We start from the raw sequence: 17,531 nt of genomic DNA, 5'->3' as shown, positions 1-17,531 counted from the left end.
TAAAAATAATTGATATTTTAATATTAATAAAATATTAAAATATCATTATAATTTATCTAAAAAATACTTTATATATATATATATATCCTATTTTTGTGTCTTATAAAAAATTTAAATTTATATGTCCGCGTATTCCGTGTCATGTCGTGTCATGTATCTATGTCTGTAAGACCCAGAACTTTTGAAAAGTCTTATTATAATCAAGTCTCAAATCATATGGTTATTTATAGCCTTAATTTCAGAAATTATTTTATTAAAGGTAATTAAGGCAAGTTTTGATTTATTGGATTTGAGATGAGTTATAATTATTATCTAATTTTATAATTATTAGATTGTTTTCTATATTTAAAGTATAAAGTTGATAGTTATGAAATAATAAGGATTTTATATGATTTGGATTAGATAAGTAATATTTTGAATATTAATACTGCTATTTTGGGAAAATGAAGAAATTAAGTATATTATTTCTAATTATTTGGTTGGGATATTTTATTGAAAATAATTTGTAAAATTGATGAAGAGATAGTATTTTCTATATACAATTAGTGTTGAATTTAATTTGGGTTTCAATTATTATATCATTCCCAATTTTATGTGAAATTATCAAATCACCATAACCCTAATTTTAAAATAATGAAATCTTAACCCAACGACCCGTTACCTGACCCGGTTCCCCTTTCCCCCACACCCAGCTGCAGTCGAAATCCCCTTTTTCCTAACTTAGCAACAGCGTTTGTTTTCCATGAAAGAAAGAAAGGAGAGATTTGGGAAGAGGAGGGGGAGGTCCGGAAGAAAGAAGGCAGGGGAGGCCTTGTCACCGTCGATCCACCGCCCAAGAACTCGCCGCCGCCACTACGCATTTCTGCTGCGGCCTAACTGTGTCGCCACCGACCATGGAACTGCCGCCGATTTGTCACATGAGGAGCCGCCATCCTTGCTCGTCGTTTCCCTCGGAGTCGTCGCCGTCGAGGGCCAGCAGAGGGAGAGAGAGCAACCGTGAGCCAGGTTCACCACCGAGGAGAGGGGCTGTGTGGCACATCATCGTCGCGACCCATTTCACGACCATCACGGCGAGGGCTCTGTGGCCGTCATCCCAACATCGCCGTTCGTGCCCTTGTCGTCGTCACTGTTCCACCCAGCGTCGCCAGTGTTGAGGTCAGCCACTCCACTACCACCGTCGAGCTTGGTTTGGGGTTGGTGCTTCTCATGGAGGTTTGGAGGAAGGGAGGCAGAACTGCAGAGTGGAGGAGCCACTGTGGTCTGCCGTCGATCTACACGCCGCCTCCGCCAGAGTTGCCGCTGTCAGAAAATGGTTTAGGCCGCCGCAGGTGTCGCTGCCGGAGAGGAAGCTGTGCCTCTGTGTTTCTGGCCGCTGGGAGTGGTTATGTGGCTTCCGGGATCACTGCCGGAGATCCGAGCTGAGCTTTTTCCACTTGAGACCCTGCTGCCATCGCCGAAAAAGTTTTCCGGTAAGGGTTTTAATTGTGGTTTCTGTCCTTTTTGAATTTTGAGAATACTATAGTCACTGCGTGTTGGTTTCAGTTGTCGTGATCAGAATTTGTCGCCGCTGCCGCTTGAAGTGGCTGCTGGGCTGTCGCTGAACCGGCCCGGAGACCGCCGCTGTTTCGGTTCAGCCGTCCTTTCTTAGTTTTGGTAAGTAATTATGTTTCGAAAAGCCTCGCGTTAGTATTCGGTCGTGTTGGTTAATGAATATGAGTTTTGATAACGTGAGATCGAGTCCTGATTATTATATGTTGCGATTAGTGTTGCTATGGTTATTGCAAAAGTGGCTGGGAGCTGAGGTTTTGGTTCCCGTCAGTTTCGGTTTGAGGCGGAAAGGACTTGATGAGGCATTTGGGCTATGGTTTTACGTTTTGAGGTAAGGGCGCTTTTTTTTTCCAAAAACTATGTTTTCTGTATTGAAATTATTACATATGGATACTGATGTGAGACATTGTGTATTTGGTGATTGTATCTGCCTTATGTATTATTTGATTGACTCGAATGATTATGGATGTTGGTTTGGCTGAGTTGTTGTGCGGCTTTGTGAAATGTAATGTTTTGAAGTTCATTCTTTAAAGATTTGAAATCTGAGTTTAAACCATTGAGGATTGGTTTGAATTGAGTCAATTATTTCAATGATGTGAAAAGTCGAATGCACTTTTGAATTCAGCTTGGTTTATTTTAATTGACTTGGTTTTGGACAAATGATTTGTTATTGAACTGTTTCTTTAAAACTTTGGAAATGAGTTAAATCGATTGATATTGATTTGATTTTAAAATGGTTTCCTTGAGATACGCCACTGAGGCGACTGTTGGATTTAGCGTGATTTTGAATTGATTTTTGGGTTCTGGACTGTTGAAAAGGATTGAGAAACAGTTTAGTTGGGACCCGAACCGGGTGGCAAAGTCCAAGTTTTAGGGGAGATGCTGCCGAAATTTCAATAAAATTCGAGGCTTTATTTGAAATGTTATTTGGGAAACTTTGAGTTTAATGCCTTTCTTATTTACCTGGAGGATTGTGAATTTAGGGCTTCTTTTATTATCTTTACTTAGATCAATTATGAAAAGCGATGAAGCTATGCTTTGAAAGAATTACTGAAAAGAGAATCATGATTTCTCCTTATTTTCCAAGAAGAATAGTATGTCTTTGGGTACAAGTTATTCGAAAGAGAATTTTGCCTTGAGGCTGTTTTAAAAGGTAAAACGGGTTTATGTTTTTCTCTATTAAACATAAAGAGTGTCCATTGGAAGAGTTTTCGTGATTTTAAAAGGAATTGGATTTCGATTGATGAACCTCATTATTTTGACGTTTTGAATAAGATTCAGAGTACCCTTTGAACTCTAGTTTAACACAACAAAAAATGATTCTCTTAGCAGTTTGAAATGCTTCAGATTTAATTATGGAATTGAAGCCGGTTTTGTTTAAGTAAAGAAAATGGCTTTGAAAAGAGTAATTGATTACATGACTCGGATTGGCTTAGATCCTATTTTACTACTCAGATCAGGAAGCCAAGGTTTTTAATGAATTTAAAATTAATTTGGCGAAATGAGTTATGTTATTCTCCCCTAAAGACTTGGAACTCTGCCGAGAAATTTTGTTATAAAATCCCATTGTTGGATGGATGATTTTGAATATTTCAAATGAATCTTTAACTTTCCATGGTTATGGAAGTTTTGAAAAGAGGATGTCGAGAGTGGCATTGTTTTCAAAGGGGAATTTACCTTGAGTAAAAGTGGCTTATGAGCCTGAGATGATTTGAGAAACGAGATTTCTAAAAGCCAAGGCTGAAAAGAGTTGAAACTTGATTTCAAAGTGAAACGATTTGAGAAAAAGTGATTTATGGCTTAAATGCCGATTTTACGAATTAATGATGTTGAATATGGAAGTGTTGTTTTTTTGTGAGCCGAAATAGCTCTGTATGTTATGAATATTGGCTGGTTCTGGATTGAACCGTGAGCTGGAATGGCTGTGTATGCTATGAATATTGGCTGGTTCTGGACTGAACCGTGAGCCGGATGGCTGAGATGGATGTTGATCCATGGATGAGAATGAATGCATGTATATGCTGAAAAATTGATAATTTGTGATATTGCACTTCCACTGTCGGAGATATCCCTGGGTAGTAGCAGTGGCTAGCCACCACGTGCTCCAGGTTGAGACTTGATACTCTGTTGACCCTATGTCGTAAGTGTGGCCGGGCACTGTGAAAGTCCCGGATGAGCTCGCCCCCGAAATATTCACCAGTGAGGGTGATGGATATGGATCATGATTATGATCAAGTTTATATTGAGTATAACTCGAGTTGGGGAGACACGACAGAGGGACAGTCCAATAGTTAGCTTCCAGGACTTGTCGGGTTGGCTCTATAACCGACAGATGATATCATCAGCCACTAGGGACAGACATGCATCATATGCATCTATGTGACATTGTTTGGGTGTGCATATTGTACTTGGTTTGCCTATGTGATTAACTGCTGATTGTTCTACTTGCAATAATTGTTTGTTTGTATTTGTATCTTCCTACTTGTGTTTGCATCTGGAACTCTGTTGGATTGTGGTGGATTGGTTGTGGTTGGATTGTTTAGGCCTAGGGCCGTGGTTGAATGAGATGGACCGATGGTTGATTTCGGTTTTGTGGTTCTGGTTTGGAATAAGATATGAAAGGTTATTTTGGTTTAGTATAGATAAACCTTTTTGAAAGGCTTTGATGTTTTGAGAATTGAACGGTTCCTCTTTCAGAAAAGATTTTCGGCTTTATTTTTTATCGAAAAACCGTTATTTTTGAAAAGAGGCATAAGATGGTTATTAATCACTGGTGCAGTTATCTTCACGTATCCTATTACAGTAATTTCCAAAATCTCTCTACTGAGAACCCTTTCGAGGATGATGTTCTCACCCCCTACATTTTTTTCCCTTTCAGGATAAGGGCGCAGAAGTCACGAAGGGTTTATTTTAGTTGTTGTTGAGATGCTCCGTATTGTCTTAGTTATGGTTTATTGTACCCTCGCCTTTATCTTGATGTATTCTGTAAGTGGGATAGGAATTGTATTGGATAATATTTGTAATATTATTTATAAATATATGTATCTATATGGATGTATCCTTTATGAGTTTTTTTGTAAGTTATATGGTATCTATGGATATACATTGTCGAACGAAAGTATTCTTGGGAGCGGTATTGCGGTTTAAAGTTTTAAATAGGCTCATATTTTAATATTAAATAGTATAAGTGTCGTAGTAATGTCCGAGCTATCAGAGTTGCGCAGCTGGAAGCGTGAGCTTGGGGTGTTATATTATGGTATCAGAGCAGTCCTTCCTGTAGAGCCTGACGAATGGACCGACTATGCTTCAATTGCATACTCTGGGCGTTTGTCATGTATTAGGTCTTGTCGAATGACGAGAATTAGAGCTTTATACACATGACGGTCTATTGGTTAACGCTGATAGTCTTGCATTGCATGATTCTTGGTATTAAGTTTGGCCGGCTTAATACTAGTGAATTATGTGTATGAAAGTACTAATGGGTTACCATAGATAATATACAAGTTTGAGTAAAGCGAATCGCGGGTTTTGGGAACGTTAGAAACTATTTCTCGAGGCTATTCAGTTGTGTATCTTGGATTTTGTCGAGTCGACCTGTTTTTTCATATCCTAACTTGAAGTTCTTGTTTGCTAATCCTCTTGGAAGTAGTTTGATTTTTTCAACTCTATTCCTCTATTCATATGCATTCTTGTTTGATCTTAAGTGCATATGCTTGTTTGAAATCCTTGTTGCATCTATTTTCCTCTGTTTGAGTTCTTCTTGATTCACGTATTCTTTGATGTAGCTTTGAACTTGTCTTGATGCGATGTGCCTTTTAACTCCGGATTTCGAGTCCGTTCTTTGAGAAATTGTTGATTCAGTTTTTCTCTTCTTTGACAGTGATTATAGCCAGTTTTGAGATTTTATGAAAATTATTGTTGAATAGATACATACTTATATATATATAAAACTTTGAAAATTTCTTATACAGTTTAACAACTATTTATTTCTAATATCTCGCCTGTACTTTTACTGGTTTACAGAACTACAATTGCTTTAAAATTACAATTTGACTTTCTAGTAATTTTACTATAGTTCCAATGCACATTTTCATTTGATTATGTATTTGGATATTTTTCAAAATTTTGGGAAGAAAGAATTTTTCATTTTTATCCCGGTTGAGTTTCGTTTGATAAGCTTTACTTAACTTATTTTGAATTGAGTTGATTTAGCATGCTATATGGTTTATGCCATTGTTGTTCTTTTGAAAGTGTTGGACTCATAGCTTTCTTCCTATGAACGGACTAAATTCTCTATTAAACCTTCCATCTCTATGAATGTCATACTTGACCTTATTTTTAACTAATCTTTTACAATTTGTGAACATTACCATTGATCTTGGTTTTTCCAATCTTGTGAATCTCATTCTTATGTGAGTTAGTTTGATTCGTTTCAAAATAGTGCATCGTTTATCCTCTCATTGTCTTTACAAGAGTTTTTAGTCAAAGATTATCCTTGAGAAATTACTAATGATTGGGTTGTCTTTTCCTATGACTTTTGTATTCTTTTGAATCAATTGAAAGCTTGTTTGACATCTTATGCCTAGTGGATCTTGTTTGGACTACTTTGATTTAAGATCCTTTCTTGTATGACTTGACTCCTTTTCAAGTACATTCTAATCTTCTTGACTATTATTGTGAGATGGTGATTTCAAGTATATTTTTGGAGTCTTGTTTTGAATTTTATAAAGCAGATTGAATTCTCTTTGAAGAAGCTCTAAATCGAACTTATTTTTTTTAGTTTCTTGGTTACAATTTAAACCATTGTTCAAGTTTTGATAAAGTTGATTAAATTGGGCATGCACTATTTTAAATGAAGTTTTGAAAGTTTTCTTGTTTATTGGAAGCCAGTTTGTTTGTAATGCAGCACTTAATTCCTTTACCAATTTATAGCAAACTTTTACCTCGGGTTTTCTTTCCTAAATAGAGCTTAACTTCCTCTTTCGACCTCGCTAAGATTTTTATACAAACTTGTTTGAATATGGACTTTGGAGATTTTTGAACAAGCATTTAATTTCTCTTCCGAGTTTTATGATTGCTTTTGGTTAAGTTGTGCACCTAATTATCTTTCTAAAATATTTGAGGGAATATTTTAGCCTTTAGCCAAACTTGTGAGCACCTTGTTTTTTAAAACTCTGCATAATCTACTTCAACATGAGATTGAATTAGAGCAAAGCCACGTTTATGCTTTTGTTACTCTCTTGAAGAATGTTTATTACTTAACTTTCTTCTAAGCTGCGAAGTGATATTCCTACAAGTTTTCGATTCTTTTATGAACAATATATTCGAAAGTGTTTTTAATCGTGCTTTTGAAGTTCTATGAGTTTTGTCTTGGGTTTGAGAGATTCTTCTCTATAAACCTCATATTTCTTCGACTCAGCTTGAATTTGTTTCAAACTAATGTGCTGATCCTTCTCCTTGTTGATCCTATTGGATTTCTTTGATTCAAGGGTTATCTTTGAGGTTGTCAATTGAATTGTGTCTAGCAAACTTCATTGCTTGAGTATCCTTGGTTATCTGGGATTGGATACATTCTCTCAAATCTATTGTTGCTATCCTTGACATTTGACTCTCCTTTCTAAATCTTGTATCATTCTGAGTAGACTCGAGAATTATTTTGATATCACGTGTGACTTGTAGACGTAGTAACGCGATGCGTTAGTTCTTTAAGACGTGATATGTGTATATGGAAGGTGAAGCAGTAGGTGTGTAACGTTATGATGAGTTGTGGGTGTTTGGTCCCTTGCAAACAAGCTTGCAGGTGTTAGGCTCATAATCGACTATGAGGTTGTAAAGTGCTTGATGGAGTTGGAGAGTTGAAGCTTTGAGGTTGAGATGAGATTAGTGTGCGGATGTTGAGCACGTCGTTGTAACCTCATCCTGTTTTATAACCTTCGGTGCCTTGCTTTACTACCACATGCTTGAACCATAACATCTTTTGCATTTGAGCACATCTTATAATGTTTGCTTTGCAACCATATTCCTACCTTTGTATCCTTATGCATACGATAATCCAAGTAATTGAAAACCGTACATATGTTTATATTTTGAGATATTTTTGCTCCTTCCTTAAATGTGTTCAAGGGTGAACTGATATGAAATTTCTTTCGTTTTGTATCAATTTTCGAGGGCAAAAATTTTTATAAGGTGGGTAGAATGTAAGACCCAAAACTTTTGAAAAGTCTTATTATGATCAAGTCTCAAATCATATGGTTATTTATGGCCTTAATTTCAGAAATTATTTTATTAAAGGTAATTAAGGCAAGTTTTGATTTATTGGATTTGAGATGAGTTATGATTATTATCCAATTTTATAATTATTGGATTGTTTTCTATATTTAAAGTATAAAGTTGATAGTTATGAAATAATAAGGATTTTATATGATTTGGATCAGATAAGTAATATTTTAATATTAATACTGCTATTTTGGAAAAATGAAGAAATTAAGTATATTATTTCTAATTATTTGGTTGGGACATTTTATTGAAAATAATTTGTAAAATTGATGAGCAGATAGTATTTTCTATATACAATTAGTGTTGAATTTAATTTGGGTTTCAATTATTATATCATTCCCAATTTTATGTGAAATTATCAAATCACCCTAACCCTAATTTTTAAAATAATGAAACCCTAACCCAGCGACCCGTTACCCGACCCGGTTCCCTTTTTCCCCACACCCAGCTGCAGCCGAAATCTCCTTTTTCCTAACTCAGCAGCAGCGTTTGTTTTCCATGAAAGAAAGAAAGGAGAGATTTGGGAAGGGGAAGGGGAGGTTCGGAAGAAAGAAGGCAGGGGAGGCCTTGTCACCGTCGATCCACCGCCCAGGAACTTGCCGCCGCCATTGCGCATTTTTACTGCGGCCTAACTGTGTCGCCGCCGACCATGGAACTGCCGCCGATTTGTCGGATGAGGAGCCGCCGTCCTTGCTCGTCGTTCCCCTCGGAGTCGTCGCCGTCGAGGGCCAGCAGAGGGAGAGAGAGCGACCGTGAGCCAGGTTCACCACCGAGGAGAGGGGCTGTGTGGCACGTCACCGTCGCGACCCATTTCATGACCATCACGGTGAGGGCTCTGTGGCTGTCGTCCCAACGTCGCCGTTCGTGCCCTTGTCGCCGTCGCTGTTCCGCCCGGCGTCGCCAGTGTTGAGGTCAGCCACTCCACTACCACCGTCGAGCTTGGTTTGGGGCTGGTGCTTCTCGTAGAGGTTTGGAGGAAGGCAGGCAGAACCGCAGAGTGGAGGAGCCACTGTGGTCTGCCGTCGATCTACACACCGCCTCCGCCGGAGTTGCCGCCGTCAGAAAATGGTTTAGGCCGCCGCAGGTGTCGGTGCCAGAGAGGAAGCTGCACCTCTATGTTTCTGGCCGCCGGGAGTGGTTATGTGGCTTCCGGGATCACTGCCGAAGCTCCGGGCTGAGCTTCTGCCACTTGAGACCCTGCTGCCGTCGCCGGAAAAGTTTGCCGGTAAGGGTTTTAATTGTAGTTTCTGTCCTTTTTGATTTCCGAGAATACTATAGTCACTGCGTGTTGGTTTCAGTTGTCGTGATCGGAATTTGTCGCCGCTGCCGCTTGAAGTGGCTGCTGGACTGTCGCTGAACCGGCCCGGAGACCGCCGCTGTTTCGGTTCAGCCGTCCTTTCTTAGTTTTGGTAAGTAATTATGTTTCGAAAAGCCTCGCGTTAGTATTCGGTCGTGTTGGTTAATGAATATGAGTTTTGATAACGTGAGATCGAGTCCTGATTATTATATGTTACGATTAGTGTTGTTATGGTTATTGCAAAAGTGGCTGGGAGCTGAGGTTTTGGTTTCCGTCAGTTTCGGTTTGAGGCGGAAAGGACTTGATGAGGCATTTGGGCTATGGTTTTGCGTTTTGAGGTAGGGGCGCTTTCCAAAAACTATGTTTTGTGTATTGGAATTATTACATATGGATTCTGATGTGAGATATTGTGTATTTGGTGATTGTATCTGCCTTATGTATTATTTGATTGACTCGAATGATTATGGATGTTGGTTTGGCTTTGTTGTTGTGCGGCTTTGTGAAATGTAATGTTTTGAAGTTGATTCTTTAAAGATTTGAAATATGAGTTTAAACCGTTGAGGATTGGTTTGAATTGAGTCAATTATTTCAATGATGTGAAAAGTTGAATGCACTTTTGAATTTAGCTTGGTTTATTTTAATTGACTTGGTTTTGGACAAATGATTTGTTATTGAACCGTTTCTTTAAAGCTTTGGAAATGAGTTAAATCGATTGATATTGAGTTGATTTTGAAATGGTTTCCTTGAGATACGCCACTGAGGCGACTGTTGGATTTAGCGTGATTTGAATTGATTTTTGGGTTCTGGACTGTTGAAAAGGATTGAGGAACGGTTTAGTTGGGACCCGAACCGGGTGGCAAAGTCCAAGTTTTAGGGGAAATGCTGTCGAAATTTCAATAAAATCTGAGGCTTTATTTGAAATGTTATTTGGGAAACTTTGAGTTTAATGCCTTTCTTATTTACCTGGAGGATTGTGAATTTAGGGCTTCTTTTATTATCTTTACTTAGATCAATTATGAAAAGCGATGAAGCTATGCTTTGAAAGAATTACTGAAAAGAGAATCATGATTTCTCCTTATTTTCCAAGAAGAATAGTATGTCTTTGGGTACAAGTTATTCGAAAGAGAATTTTGCCTTGAGGCTATTTTAAAAGGTAAAACGGGTTTATGTTTTTCTCTATTAAACATAAAGAGTGTCCATTGGAAGAGTTTTCGTGATTTTAAAAGGAATTGGATTTCGATTGATGAACCTCATTATTTTGACGTTTTGAATAAGATTCAGAGTACCCTTTGAACTCTAGTTTAACACAACAAAAAATGATTCTCTTAGCAGTTTGAAATGCTTCAGATTTAATTATGGAATTGAAGCCGGTTTTGTTTAAGTAAAGAAAATGGCTTTGAAAAGAGTAATTGATTACATGACTCGGATTGGCTTAGATCCTATTTTACTACTCAGATCAGGAAGCCAAGGTTTTTAATGAATTTAAAATTAATTTGGCGAAATGAGTTATGTTATTCTCCTCTAAAGACTTGGAACTCTGCCGAGAAATTTTGTTATAAAATCCCATTGTTGGATGGATGATTTTGAATGTTTCAAATGAATCTTTAACTTTCTATGGTTATGGAAGTTTTGAAAAGAGGATATCGAGAGTGACATTGTTTTCAAAGGGGAATTTATCTTGAGTAAAAGTGGCTTATGAGCCTGAGATGATTTGAGAAACGAGATTTCTAAAAGCCAAGGTTGAAAAGAGTTGAAACTTGATTTCAAAGTGAAACGATTTGAGAAAAAGTGATTTATGGCTTAAATGCCGATTTTACGAATTGATGATGTTGAATGTGGAAGTGTTGTTTTGTTGTGAGCCGAAATGGCTGTGTATGTTATGAATATTGGCTGGTTGTGGATTGAACCGTGAGCTGGAATGGCTGTGTATGCTATGAATATTGGCTGGTTCTGGACTGAACCGTGAGCCGGATCACTGAGATGGATGTTGATCCATGGATGAGAATGAATGCATGTATATGCTGAATAATTGATAATTTGTGATATTGCACTTCCACTATCGGAGATAAGAGTTTCCCTGGGAGAAAGCAGTTGCTAGCCACCACATGCTCCAGGTTGAGACTTGAAGCTCTTTTAACCCTATGTCGTTAGGGTGGTCGGGCACTGTGAAAGCCCCGGATGAGCTCACCCCTATAAATATTCACCAGTGAGGGTGATGGATATGGATCATGATTATGATCAAGTTTATATTGAGTATAACTCGAGTTGGAGAGACACGACAGAGGGACAATCCAATGGTTAGCTATCAGGACTTGTCGGGTTGGCTCTATAACCGACAGATGATATCATCAGCCACTAGGGACAGGCATGCATCATATGCATCTATGTGACATTGTTTGGGTGTGCATATTATACTTGGTTTGCCTATGTGATTAACTACTAATTGTTCTACTTGCAATAATTGTTTGTTTGTGTTTGTATCTTCCTACTTGTGTTTGCATCTGGAACTCTGTTGGATTGTGGCGGATTGGTTGTGGTTGGATTGTTTGGGCCTAGGGCCGTGGTTGAATGAGATGGACCGATGGTTGATTTCGGTTTTGTGGTTCTGGTTTGGAATAAGATATGAAAGATTATTTTGGTTCAGTATAGATAAACCTTTTTGAAAGGCTTTGATGTTTTGAGAATTGAACGGTTCCTCTTTCAGAAAATATTTTTGACTTTATTTTTTATCGAAAAACCGTTGTTTTTGAAAGAGGCATAAGATGGTTATTAATCACTGGTGCGGTTATCTTCACGTATCCTATTACAGTAATTCCCAAAAACCCTCTACTGAGAACCCTTTCGAGGATGATGTTCTCACCCCCTACATTTTTTTCCCTTTCAGGATAAGGGCGCAGAAGTCACGAAGGGTTTATTTTAGTTGTTGTTGAGATGCTCCGTATTGTCTTAGTTATGGTTTATTGTACCATCGCCTTTATCTTGATATATTCTGTAAGAGGGATATGAATTGTATTGGATAATGTTTGTAATATTATTTATAAATATATGTATCTATATGGATGTATCCTTTATGAGTTTTTTTTGTAAGTTATATGGTATCTATGGATGTAGGTTGTCGAACGAAAGTATTCTTAGGAGCGGTATTGCGGTTTAAAGTTTTAAACAGTCTCATATTTTAATATTAAATAGTATAAGTGTCGTAGTAATGTCCGAGCTATCAGAGTTGCGCAACCAGAAGCGTGAGCTTTGGTAGTTAGGGTGTTACAATGTCAATATTTGTACATCATAGATAAATAGATATAAATAAGTATAAGAAATCAACTTTTAATTAGTTAATATTAATTAATTATTTTATTATAAATTTTTTTAACTCTTATTTATTGGAGAATTTAGCGTTAGAATTTAAGGGTTAGAGTTTAAAATTCAAAATTTAAAAATTTTAAGATACAAAATAAATTAAAAATAACTGATATTATTAATTAAAAAATTAGCTAATTTTGGCTTCATATATAATTAAATTTCCTTTGATATATATGTGATCTATTTTGTTGAGAGTCATAGGAAGGAAGGGTGTGGCCGCCCCTATATATGTTGAATCCTATAAAAAGAAAGTGACATATATTTTAACTGAGGAACGATAGAGTTTTTAATAATTTTCCTCAATATTTGTTTAAATATCAATTGAAGATAAAGGGAATAATATTTTTCTTCTTCCATTTATTATTATTCATTTGGAAGTTTGAATAGGAGATAATTTGGGTTTAGAGGGAGGGGCCGGGGTGGATGGGGCATGAAGAAAAAGAGAGAAACAATTAAAAAAATAAATATCCTGTTTTCATATATATATTTATTAAGAAAAAAGAAAAACAATTGAATTTGTGGTTAAAAAAAATGAAAAAGGGAAAAAGAAATATATTCCTTCTCTGTAATTGTATGAGTGAAATGTTGGTAAAAATAGGGCAAATATAGCCCAAATTTACTTCATTTAACATTGAATAATTTAAACGATAATAAGTGAATATTAAATAAGATAAATTTAAAATATTTGAATAAATATTTTATTGTCTCCCAAATTTATTAGTCTTTAAAATATTATGAATCGATATCTTTTGTTAATATTAACTAATATTTGGTCAATATTTTATTTTTATACTATTATATAATTTAAAATTTTAAGTTTAGAATTTAAAAGTTATCACTTAAAATTCAGAATATCAACTAAATGTTAGGCAAAAATAATATATTTTTAGTCATATATATGACATCACTCTTTATTATAATCGTTAATTAGTTAATGCATGTGTGTACGATACTAGTTAAAGTAACACATATATTTAGTCCATTAATAAAGTATTTTGAATTTGATTCTAAAAATAGATAATTTTTTGTTGGGAGGCTAATGAGGTAATAATGCTCCCTTTATTTGAAAATCATAAATTGATGAACTAGATCAGTCAAATTCTTAATGGCAGAGTTTACTAAATCATAAATTGGTTTTATTACCTAAATATATATATAATTAACAAAAATATTATATATACACTAAAAATCAACCACCACCCTAACATTGCCTGCATCTACATATTTGTAGATACATTCTTGTGAATACGTTCTGAATATTTATTGCTTGCAATTAATTGACCTAGTAATATTTTATAATAATTCAACAAAAAAGAAAAAAGAGACCAAAGCACATGTAGGTACATTTCGTGTTAGGCATGGCATTCCAGCTTTGTTCCAAGAGGTGCCGCATCCAATTGTGTATAAAAATAAGGAAAAGTCTAGGGGCAGTAAATTTGTTAAAATTTGATCAGTATTTAGCCAGTAAAATAAAAATAATTTATTCTCCACTATTAGATGGAATCTCACACTATTAAATACATTATTGATGGTTATAACTTACAAAATCTGCTGGTCCCGTAACACTCCTCTAAAAATAATTTATACACGTATTTAATTAAATAATTGTATTTTTTTCTTTCCTTTTGTTACTTTTTATTTTGATAGTAGTGATTAAAATATAAATTCTCGTATATAAAAAGGATTTTATGTAAGAGTGTTAAGAATGGACTAATCAAACTAATGAAATCGATCAACAATTTATTTAGGCAATTAGGATATCCATAAATTTTTCTCAGTTTAGACTTTAGATACTGAAAATTTATTCTTAGTTGTATTATTTACTTTAGGTAATAGTAGCAAAGTAATTTGCTATTACCTGTGGGTATCACTATAAACCCTTATTATTACAACATGTTCTCTTATTATTACAAAGGTAAAAATTTAAGTACAGTTAAGTTTACGTGAAATTAATAGTTGAAAGTTACTAAATAATTTGACTACTCTCAACTATCAACTTCACATGAATTTAACTGCATCTGAATTTTTACCCATTACAAAACATTCAATAATAGCAATTTGCCCTAAGCAAAAGGCTTTTGATTGTTGCAATCCAAGTTATCTCCAGGACTAACTCCCAACATTTGGCAATACCTTTTATAAAACCCGATCCGATCTTGGACCCGGGAATCCGATCCGTGCCCACATTCAAGTCCACCATTGATAATGTTAGTGATCACTCCAAATCCGGGGACTCGGCGGGCCGCCTTGTCCGCCGCCGATGGTGTCCATCTTCCGGTGATGACATCATGGCTTGATGGCTTGTTTCCTTGTGCTGTCATCCAAAACCATATGGCTGTCTTGAATGAAATAGTTGCATCTCTAGCCACTAAATCAGGGTTGTTTAGAAGATCTTGTCCTATAGCCTTACCAGCTGGCCCATAATTATAGTTGCTGAAAAAAAAATATTAATTAAATATCGTCATCATAAATATAAGGGTAATGTATGTAGGGCAAGACCAAAATTTGATGAAAAGAATTATTATTTGATGGATTCACAATTTGATAAAAATGATATAGTATGTTATGTAATTCTTAGACAAATGAACACCTCAGATCATTATTGGATCACTAGCTACTCTATAAGGCATTGAATTTTAATTTGTATAGACGAAATTAAAACTCATATGAAATGATAATAACAATAATTTCTTAGTTTAAATTTTATGTAATATTATTAATTCATTCATTTTTCACTAATAATAAAATTTATGTATACGTTTAATTATTTAAATTCATTTTATATATATTAACATGTTTTAAATTATTTTCTAATCCAATATAATGTGCTTAAATAAAATTGGAGAATTATTTAGGTATAGGTGAAATTAATAATTATATGGGTAGATATCATTGAACAATATATTGATACATTGTTCAATGATATATAAAAGGTCAGAAATTATATACAAATTATTTAATTATATTTTTTTTAGCTATAATAAGTTTCATATAGAAACATACATCTGCATATAAAATTTTGAAAAATTTTTAATATATTGATATATTGATATTTTAATAATTTTTAGTTATTGATCTTAATTATATATTATATATGTTTTATAATTAAGATCGATAGTTAAAAATTACTAAAATATCGAAAGTTTTCTTAAATTTTTACCGTTTTATATATATGTACTTACTGAGTAAGTTGAATTGGTCCTCTGCCATAGTATTTTTTGCCAGAAGCACATGGCCATTGTTGGGAAGGGGTACAATAATCTGCCTGGGTATTNAAAAGTCAATACATTAATTTCATTTCATTTATGTTAAATGTTTGTTAGTAATTAAATTAATGTCACCTAGCTACCGATACCAATCAATTCATGTAGTTCTATATATGCTTTTAAAAGATTGTGACTTCTTGCAATGAAGTTGATGTATGTGCAGAATTGAAATTGAAATAAGTGTCTTATTATCATCATCTCCATGTAAATCTAATCTTAAAGATTTCAATTCCAAAGGAACATTATTATTTCATATGTATTATATAACATGTTTTTTTTAATTAAGCAACAATTAAGATATATATTATAACTAAAATTCTCTTTAAATTCATAAAATCTAATTTTATAGACCTTAGTTAAAAGAAACAAGTTTCAAATTAAATTACTCAAGCAAAGTACTAAAATTAAAGTATTTAATTTCTTTTAGTATTTATTATTATAAAAGATGAAAATAGGTTCCATCCAGTGTCACAATTTTTACCACTATTCCAAATCCAAAAGCTCCTACAGACTCAGAACTCTCATACTAACAATAACCATGGAGCAGAAATATAAAATCAAATATAATTGGAAAATTTTTAAGTGTACTAATATATCAGTATTTTAATAATTTTTAATTGTTGATTTTAATTATAAAAAATATATAATATATATATAATTAAAATCAATTATTAAAATTTAAAATTACTAAAACACCACTATATCAGTATACTTAAAAACCTTTTTAAAAGTTTTATTTATAAAAATTATGATATGATATTACAGAATAATTTATCCTAAAAATTTAAACGGTTATATAAAAATAATAGAGTTTGAAAGAACAATATAACCTGTGGTTTCATGGGAAGTTTGAGCCAAAAAAGCAGCGAGCTCCTTCTTCTTGGTGGCATCATCACCGGTGGTACCAAAGCCGCTGAAAGAGCGAGCGGCGGCGATGAAAGCATTATAGGAATAGAATCCGTTTCCCTTACACCGCGGATCGTTCCGGTACTTAAGCATTTGATCAAAGATAGAAGAAGTTATGATCCTACCAACATCACCACCACCGGAACCACCGCCGGAACTAGGTGGTGTTTTTGGTGTTGAACCTTTGCATTGGCTTTGGCAACCGTCACCACAATAGTCATTTGTGTTACCACAATAACCAAATTTGCTACAACATAGGTTGTTAGGGCACAATGCTCCATTTGCTTGTTTTCCACATTGTTCAGCTATGGTGGTTCCAATTAGCAATGTGAATGCTAATGATGATATTAGGGTTAGCATAAGATAATCAGGAATTTTTGTGTTACTCATTTTTGTGAGTGGGTTGGTGTGGAAGATTTTGATGTGTGTGATGTGTTGGTTTCATGTGGGATAATGTAATGTATTTATAGGTGAGTTTTGAAAATGATGTGTATATTTATTTTCAAATTTGGCTGCTTCTATTATTATATAGATTATTGTATAATAATTATTTACAAAAATCAGTTAGTATCTATTTTTGTGTATATTTATATATAATAATTCATCATTGATCATGGATTATTAACATTCAGTTGTTTGGTTAAAGTGGCATAAGGCGTTAAAGGACTAATGTCTCCTTTAATTAAAACTTCTATAAATAGACTTAAACCGATCAAATTCTTGATAATAATAATAATAATAATAATAATAATAATAATGGGTCTAGTAATATTAATCCGACATATATATTTCACCAAAAATAATATTAAAGAGTTTAATTAATACTTTATCTGTTGATAATAAGTAACTATTGACTTGGATAAATTGATATAGAGTAA

General features: G+C 34.5%; 1 long non-coding RNA gene and 1 pseudogene across 1 annotated transcript; one reads left to right on the top strand and one right to left on the bottom strand.

The window, feature by feature from the left end:
* The first annotated feature begins 807 nt into the window (after window positions 1-807).
* LOC107476125 (uncharacterized) lies at window positions 808-4,809 on the top strand. Its single transcript, XR_002371469.2, has 4 exons — window positions 808-1,469; window positions 1,543-1,653; window positions 1,765-1,879; window positions 4,427-4,809. It is a non-coding gene; the product is annotated as an uncharacterized LOC107476125 (long non-coding RNA).
* Window positions 4,810-14,272: 9,463 nt separating this feature from the next.
* On the bottom strand, window positions 14,273-17,088 carry LOC107476060 (endochitinase-like; annotated as a pseudogene).
* Window positions 17,089-17,531: the final 443 nt, after the last annotated feature.

Source organism: Arachis duranensis, unplaced genomic scaffold, assembly GCF_000817695.3.
Source record: "Arachis duranensis cultivar V14167 unplaced genomic scaffold, aradu.V14167.gnm2.J7QH unplaced_Scaffold_165934, whole genome shotgun sequence".
In the NCBI taxonomy this organism is placed as follows: Eukaryota; Viridiplantae; Streptophyta; class Magnoliopsida; order Fabales; family Fabaceae; genus Arachis; species Arachis duranensis.
Note: the sequence above shows the minus strand (reverse complement) of the source record. Positions and strands in the feature narration are given on the sequence as shown.